The sequence below is a fragment of the Phocoena phocoena genome, chromosome 12 (assembly GCF_963924675.1).
Source record: "Phocoena phocoena chromosome 12, mPhoPho1.1, whole genome shotgun sequence".
Lineage (NCBI taxonomy): Eukaryota > Metazoa > Chordata > Mammalia > Artiodactyla > Phocoenidae > Phocoena > Phocoena phocoena.
The window spans coordinates 14,386,376-14,395,715 of NC_089230.1; the positions used below are offsets into that span (position 1 = coordinate 14,386,376).

General features: G+C 39.6%; 1 pseudogene; it reads right to left on the bottom strand.

Annotated features, from left to right (window-relative positions):
• Positions 1–5,800, bottom strand: part of LOC136131820 (ubiquitin-conjugating enzyme E2 E1 pseudogene) — a 146,458-nt pseudogene extending 140,658 nt beyond the window's left edge.
• Positions 5,801–9,340: the final 3,540 nt, after the last annotated feature.

A 9,340-nucleotide genomic window follows, 5' to 3' on the forward strand; every position in this document is an offset into this window, starting at 1 on the left:
CTGTTTTCTCCTTCAAAAATGAAAGGTTATATCAGTATCTTGTGGATTATTTGGAGGATTAAGTAACGAGTTTCTGTAATGCCCCTGAAACTGTGTCAGGCACAAAGCAGATAGTCACTAAACCTTTGGCTGTACATCAAACAACTCAAGGAAGAAGAATAAAAAAAAAAGAGAAAGAAGAGGAAAAAGAAAAGGAGGAATGAAAAGGGGAGAGATGTGCCCCTTCCTCTCACATAAAGACAGAAGAATTAGAATGCTTTATGTTTTCATATGACGTTATATACATCTTCTCTTTGTATCCTCACAACAGACTCATGAAATAGACAAAGCGAGTATTCTTTTTCCTGCTGTAATGAGGAGAAACTAAGGCACTGTGCTGATTTAGGGGCAGAGCCAGGTCCAGAACTAAAGTTCTGACCCAGACTCTGTGATGTCCTCGGCCTGGTCCACATTTTTTAGAACATTTATAGATGACACCTACAACTGCCTAGTCCAGAAATACCTCCCTCCCATGTCAAAAATCAAGATAAGACTGTCACTGGCATTATAACCTGAACAATCTCTTAGGCTATGTGGGCAAAAGAAAAAGTTTTATACATGCAGGAAAGTAACAGATATGAAAATTGTCCCCTAGTCAAGTCATAAAATCAGGACAGCAACCTGCAAAATAGTTCAGACTATGTTACCTAGTGAACTGCAGTGTTATTCAATGAGCACTTGATTGTGTGACAGCGTCAGGCCAGGACAAAATAATATGTATACTTTATGATGTATCATTACGAGCTGCATCAGCTCTCAAATCAACACAGGCATTTGATGTGTGACAGTATCAGGCCAGGACAAAATCTGACTTCTTAGTTCTCCTCTGCTGGAGAAGAGATGGCCTTGTAAAAAATTCTCTCTCCATGTTCTGTATTTTGTGATTTCAATAATATCCCATTTAGGGTAGAAAAAGCAAATAATTCTAGCAAATGTATCACCACAATAAAGTATAACAATGAACAGGAGACACTTACATTCTACCACAGAATAATAGCTGGCTCTCATCACAACTTCAGTAACACAATGAAGAGTCTGTAGTGAACTTATCAAAATGTTTAATCTATAAGTGGAGGTACAATGCAAGGAAGACTCATAAAATGTTTGGTTTGAAAAAGCATTAGAAATTATTACCTTAACCTCCATCCCCTTTCTCCATTTTTAGATCATGAATCTGAAGATCAGAGAGGTTAAGTAACTTTCCAAGCTAACGAAGACACACCAAGTAAGATGGTAGAAGGATTTCAAGATTTGGAGCCTGGAATATGAATTGTGTCTCTACATCATGCCATTTCTATCACCTTTCTTATGTCATTTAATAATCTACACATGAGCTATAATAATTTATATTTTGGAATTTGGGGGGGAAATAGTCCAATTGTTTTCTCATAGTAAAATGGTATAATGATTAAAAAATAACAAAAATAATACCTATATCTTAGGTTGTAATGAGAATTAACCGACATGCCCTTTGTATTAAAAAGCACTTTGCAAACTGTACATTTCCATGCATATGTCAGTTATTAGTCATAGGATGCTGAGTGGTAGAAATTTCTTACTGCTTTCTCAAATTGCTGGATTCCACTGAGAGTTTTTAAAAGGCCAAGACTGTCTTATTCATCATCGTATCCTCAAAATCTATCACGGTGCCTGGCATACAGAAGGCAGTCAACAAATGTGTATGTTTTTTTAAATAACTAGATAATTACATAGACAGTGTGATGAACGTTGGAATTTGTTGAAAAGGATACTAATAAACTGTGAACAGGTTGGGAAGGGTGGAAACAATGGGATACCACTAAAGCACTATTCGGAGGAAAATTCGGAGCCCTTAAATGTATTCATTAGAAAACCAAAAAGACTAAAAATAAATGAGATAAGATTTCAGCTCAAGAAATTGAAGAAAACAAAATAACATCTCCAAAAAAGAAAAAGTAGAAGAAAGAAATGAATAAATAAAAATAAAGAAATCAATACATTTGCAAATAAAACTAAATGAGAAATTTTAAAATTTTGGTCAATAATACAGCTTTTCTTTGGAAAAAAAACAATCAGGTAAATAGGCATAATAGTATTAAGAGGTACTCTCTACAAGACTTGTAGAGAGTCTTTTTTCTATCCTCCCACTGCAATACTTTTTTCTATCCTCCCACTGCAATACTCTCCCCCCAATACTGTGCTCACACAAAATGCCCCTCCCTCCGCAACCCTGCAAAATTAGCATCAAAATAGCCCACTCCATCAACTGTCACCACCATCTCTGATGCTCAGGGGAGACTAGCTCAACCAAGGCAGAAAGTTCTCTGACATCACAATATCTTGAAGGCTGTGAAAGGACAGTGCCCAGAAATAGAGGCAAAGATGGCCAGTGGGAGGGTGGGGACCATTGAGGATTCCCTCATTGCTGAGACACCTCTGCTGAAGTTCTGAGGGTGAAGCAAAAGATATCACAGCGATCTCTGGTGTTGACATAGTAATGAACCATCCTTTGCTGAACTTCACCAGAAAAATTTCTTATAAAAAGTACATCAACCATTACATAAAATTAACCAAGGATAGATGCCAGGAGATGAAACAATGCAGAATAAAACCTTTACAAGCAGAGATGTGGAAAAAAGCAAGCACAAAAGCACATGGGACTAATAATACTCACACTAACAGTAGGTAGCACTTACCTGTACCAGACGCGATTCTAAGTTCTTTACATGCATTAACTCTTTTAAATGTCACAGTATTGCATGGTAGGTACGATTAGGAACTCCATTTTACAAATAAGAAGCTGGGGCAGGGGCTTCCCTGGTGGCGCAGTGGTTGAGAGTCCGCCTGCCGATGCAGGGGACACAGGTTCGTGCCCCGGTCCAGGAAGATCCCACGTGCCGCGGAGCGGCTGGGCCCGTGAGCCATGGCCGCTGAGCCGGCGCATCCGGAGCCTGTGCTCCGCAACGGGAGAGGCCACAACAGTGAGAGGCCCGCGTACCACAAAAATAAATAAAATAAAAAAATAATTCTATTTATGGATGGTTTTTAAAAAGAAAAGTATTAATGAATCTGGCTAGATTGATAAAGTGTCATCATAACTGTGGCTATTGCTCTTCCTTATACACAGAACATCAAGATTTAGACAAATAATTGATATCACCTTGGGTTCTATACATTTATTTGATTTCTATCTATTTGTACTAGAGGCTTTTTTTTTTAATTTCATGTAGTCTATCCAAAATAAAACATCAACTTTTAAAAAGTGGGATAAAAAAGGTGATAATATAGAAAATTTGAAAAGTAAGGGCAGACTACATAAAAATTAGTAGTAAGAAAGTTGAAATCTACACCATGTGGCTGAACTTCTAAAAATAATATGATTTATCAATATCGATATAAGAGTAAATGAACTTAAACATACCAGTAACCACAGAATAAATGAGAAACTTAGTCAAAGTTCCTCCTAAGAAAAGCTCTGGGTCCAAATAGTTTTACAGGCAAAATTTATAAACCTCTCAAGCAACAGATCTATAGAAACAGGCATCTCCTAGACCAGGAGTCAGGAAACTGAGACCAGGAGTCAGGAAACTGCAACGTAGGTTGGCCTGTCACCTGCCTTTGTAAATATAGTTTTATTGAAACACACACCCAGTATAGGCTTTGGCTGCTTTACTGCTATAAAGGCAGAGTCAAGGAGGTGCGAGAGGCCTAAACTACTTACTCTGTGACCCTTTACAAAGAAACTCTTCCTAGAGGGAGGAAATCCAATGGCCAATAAATATATGTGGTAGCCATAAAAATGCACCACTCAGATCTGCTGTGGGGAACATACCTGACAGACTTTCTGGCTGCTGAGTTCACACCGAGGCCACGATTCCCATGGGCTGCTTCGAGCCAGTGACTGAGCAAGAGGGCTGCCGGGTACAGGATTCCTGCGAGGCACGGGCGCTGGACTCCTCTGACAGGTGACTTTGGTTCAAAGGCTCCACATCGGCCTGGGCCAAGTGTTCTAAGAACTACACTGTGGTCTGAGAGTCTGGTTCCCCAGCCCTCCTCCTCCCCTGCTCTCCTCCAACCTGCATGGCAGTCCCACAGCTTCTACCACATCCATTGCTCTCTCCCCTTTTTCCTTCACAGGCATTTTCCCTAATAAACTTCTTGCACATCTGGTATAGTCTTAGTGTCTGCTTCTCAGAGGACCTGAACAAGCATAACATGTAAAAATTGCTACCCTTATCTCTTCTTGCATTAGGAAAGTTCAAAATAAAACAACCACACACCATTTGCACTCAGTCAGATTAGCAAACTTTCTAAATTTGACACTATCCGTTGTTGATGACGGAGGAGGGACTGATTTTCCCATAATCTACTGAAAGTGAATTGGTTCTGCCATGTAAGAAAGCCATTTGAAAAGTGAGTGCACACTTTAACCCAGCAAGGCTGCATCTCCATAATCGCCCTAGAGGAGCACTTGAAATATATACAATAACACACATAAGGTGTTTCATCGCAAGGCTGTCTATGATTGTGAAAAATTGGGAATATCCAACAGTATGATTAAATAAATTATGAAATACCTATGTTATGAAATACCACGCAGGATATCATGAGAGGGAAAATAGATCTATATGAATTGAAAGATCTCTAGACATCCTAGTAAGTGATGAAAGCAAGACGTAGAGTAATACATACCATGTAATACCATTTATGTTTAAATCTCCCAAAAACCTCCCTCTCTCTCTGTTTACACACACACACACACACACACACACACGTATATATATTTATAAACTAATTATCAGTTTATTGTATTTAGGTAGAGGAATGAAATTAGGAGTGGTGGAGGAAATTTTAGCTTTACCTGATTTTCTGTTAATATTCACATGGAGAATCTATTCATATATTATTTTCATGGGAAAAATCTATATTTTAAAAAATTCAAGTCATAGCAATTCTTCTTTCTTTCTATGCGCTGCTGGGCAATATCGGAGGCTCCCTGAACACTGCACATAATGGCATGTATTCCATAGGTAGGATCTAGAAACTCCTCCAAAGAGCAAGGTCGAAAAGAAATCACTTTATCTGGAGGTTCTGTTTCTCTTAATTCAACAGAAAAGCACTGCATGGTTATCAGCGAAGAATCCATAAAAGACTACTTCCAGTAAACTTTCTAATAGGTAAGAGACAACTCATTCAAGATAGATGGATAGATTGACAGACGAGAAGAAATACAAACACGTATATTCAATAGTTATCTAGATGTATCAAAATATACATCACACTATTGTTTGTCGTTTGCAGTCAGTGTGACCCAGACTAAGCATCAAAGAGAAAACCCTGCTGTGTTTTCGGAGCAGGTTTTACAGAGGGAACTGACAGGTCACGAAGAGCTGTAAGAATCAAACTGTCTTCCTTTGAACGTGGTAACTACCTCTGTCCTCGAGACTCATAACTAGATAAAGCATTTTGTGAAGACCAAGCTTGGAACCAAAGAACCTCACCTAGGCCAAATGCCAGTCTTTTTCCACTTAGCCTCACTTTCATAGGACCCATTTACTGAAGATGAGACAGTTCACTTATCTGCCCAGAGTTATCCATCTAATCCTAATATCTCTCCAGTGAAACCGTTTAATACTACATGAGCTGGACATCAGTTCCTAAGAGCCTCCGGAGTGCATGTTTTGGCTTCCTCTTCGAAAAAAACAATACCTCTACTCGTTAAGTTCTTGTCACCCTTAGCGCCCTCTTCCATATTAGACTGTGGAGTAAACCGTGGAGTCATGTAAGCAACAATGTTTTCTTAGTGCTTGGAGTTTTATGGCTGTTGATAGCAACCTAAGAGACCACTGGTAGTTATGAATCAATCTGAATCCCAGGATTGGGGACTTGGGGTTCTGTAGGAGCCTTGAGTAAGGTCTAAAAGGGCTAGCGGGTTACTGCAGGCTGGCCGTCTAGAAGTTGGTCCACAGTCCTGCCCCTTTACCCACTTCTGCCCTGTCTACAGTCAGAATGTGCCTGTAGGGATACTTAAATGTAAGTGTCCTTGGCCTAAGGCCAACAACAATATAGAGAAAGAATGTCAACAGAAAGATACTGTAGCCCAAGGCACCCTGTACCAAAGCAAGGCTCACTCCCACCTCCTAGCACCACAGCCTTAATCTACCTGTGCCTCTGCATTCCACGGGGTCGCCTGTCTCTGCCAGCAGGACTTGGCATTCCTCCCTTTGCTGTGCCAACACAATCTTGTTTGTGCACCACGTTAGTTCACTTAACATAACAATGACTAACATCTCCCGAGTCCCAATCATAGGCGAGGCACTTTCCACCGGTGCTCTTATTTAATCCTCACAACAACCCCATGAGACAAGCATTACTTTTCGTCCCATTTTACTGCAAAAGATAAGAGTGATACATTGCCCAAGATCAGCTCAAAAGTGGTGAATGAGGACTCAGCGCCAATCTCTTTCCTTTCAAAGCCCAAGCTCCCAACCACTATGTAATAAGATCTCCAATGTCTTAGCGCCACAAGTTGGTCATCAAATGACATTTAAGATTGTTTCTGACAAATCCAATTACATGGAAACCTTAGAGTATTAAATCAGTTTACATTCATTCATCCAAGAAACATTTACTAAAGTTCCGCTGTGTCTCATTTCAGACGCAACAAAGATTCAAGCATCAGGAAGGTAATACATCTCAGGAACTCACAGTCTAGCAGAGGAGACAGACACAAAAATAACCATAATACAATGAGATGGAAGCAAAACAATGGAAAGACACTGACAATTCCCCTCTTCTCTCCAAAATTTTCCTATTTCTCAGCCTTAATTAGGTTACCTATTCTTTGATTATTTTTATAACTACATTTTTGCAGCTCACAAAGATTTTTTATTATAATCTCTCTTTCACATAAAATTATCAGATTTTTTAAAGAACCAACAACTCCCCAATTCTTTGCCCAAAATTTGATTATGGGGCTTCCCTGGTGGCGCAGTGGTTAAGAGTCTGCCTGCCAATTCAGGGGACATGGGATCGAGCCCTGGTCGGGGAAGATCCCACATGCCGCGGAGCAACTCAGCCTACGTGCCACAACTACTGAGCCTGCGCGCGTAGAGCCCGTGCTCCGCAACAAAAGAAGCCACCGCAATAAGAATCCCGTGCACTGCAACAAAGAGTAGCCCCTGCTTGCCACAACTAGAGAAAGCCCGCGGGCAGCAAAGAAGACCCAATGCAGCCAAAAATAAATACATAAATAAATTTTTTTTAATGAAACTAAAAAAAATTTTGATTATAATAGCTAATGTCTTTCTATTTGTTCTTAAAGTTTTTAAATGTTTTTGTTTACACAATGCTAAGATTAATTTAAATCTCCCAAAGGTTATTACCTTTAAAAATTGTTATGGGAAAAAAATCTGCAAAATACATAGCTGATAAAGTATTGTTATCCAAAATATACAAAGAACTCTTAGAAATCAAGAAGAAAACAAACAACCCGATAAAAAAAATGAGCAAACGATCTAAACAGACACCTCACCAAAGAAAATATACAGATAGCCAATAAGCATATGGAAAGATGCTCCACGTTATTTGTCATTAGGAGATTGTAAATTAAAACAACAATGAGATACCACTACACACCTATTAGAATGACCAAAATCCGGAACACTGACAACACCAAATTCTGATAAGGATTTGGAGCAACAGGAAATCTCATTCATTACTGGTGGGAATGCAAAATGATACAACCCCTTTGGAAGAAAGTTTGGCAGCTCCTTACAAAACTAAACATTCTCTTACCATACGATCTAATACTCATGCTCCTTGGTATTCAGCCACATGAGTTGAAAATGTATGTCCACAGAGACACAGATGTTTGCAGCATAACTGCCAAAACTTGGAAGCAACCAAAATGTCCTACAAGTAGGTGAATCAATAAATACACTGTGGTACATCCAGACAATGGAATATTATTCAGCACTAAAAAGAAATGAGCTGTCAAGGCAGCAAAATACATGGAGGAAACTTAAATGCATGTTACCAAGTGGAAGAAGCCAATCTGAAAAGACTATATACTGTATGATTCCAGCTCTATGACATTCTAGAAAGTGCAAAACTATGGAGACAGTAACAAAGATCAGCGGTTTTCGGGGGGTGAGGAGAGGGAGGAGGGTGTTGAATAGGCAGAGACCACAGAGGACTTTTAGGTCAGTGAAACTACTCTGTATGATACTATACTGATGGATACATGTCATTATACACTTGTCAAAACCCATAGAATGTACAACACCAGGAGTTGTAAAGCTATGGACTTTGGGTGATAATGGTATAAATGTAGGTTCATTGATTGTAACAAATGTACCTCTTAAGGATAGGATTGTCATAGTGGTGAGGTTGTGCATGTGGGGAGAAGAGGTTATGTGGGAAATCTCTGTACCTTTCACTTCGTTTTGCTGTGAACCTAAAATGGCTCTTAAAAATAAATTCTTGGGCTTCCCTGGTGGCGCAATGGTTGAGAATCTGCCTGCTAATGCAGGGGACACAGGTTCAAGCCCTGATCTGGGAAGATCCCACATGCTGTGAAGCAGCTAGGCCCGTGAGCCACAACTACTGAGACTGCGCGTCTGGAGCCTGTGTTCTGCAACAAGAGAGGCCGCGATAGTGAGAGGCCCGCGCACTGCGATGAAGAGTGGCCCCCGCTTGCCACAACTAGAGAAAGCCCTCGCACAGAAATGAAGACCCAACATAGCCAAAAATAAATAAATTAATTAATTAATTAAATTCTTTTTTTTATGTTCATTCAAAATTGATTGTTTTATCTATTCCATCCTAGTCATGGATTAAATGTATTTTCCCCAGAAGATTTATAATCTTCTCCAATGTCCAAATCACTCAAGTCATTTCATCTAAATGCAATGAAAAAAAGGGATTCAGCAAGGGAAGCTGAGTCACTGAGACACAGCAGTGTTTGGTATATGTACTTCAGTTGGCCCATGTAGAAAGAGTCAGTCACATGTCACATCTACTCAGCAGCCACAGAGCAAACAGGCTCTCAACCCTTCAAATACAATAACATTCAATACTATTTGGTCAAGTTCTTAGAGCTCTCCAAAATAACCTGAGTCCTTACCCTACTCTTCTTACTAACCACATGTTTTGGAAAAACACCATTAGGGTGCAACTGGCATTGATATTTTCCAAATAAAACATTTATTTCTGAAAATATAAATTGTCTTATTTTTCTGTTGTAAACACTGGTTTTGTTGGCGAATGGAAATGTGAGTAGCAATTATTGTGGTGAGGCAGTTGGAGTGTCTGTGGGGTT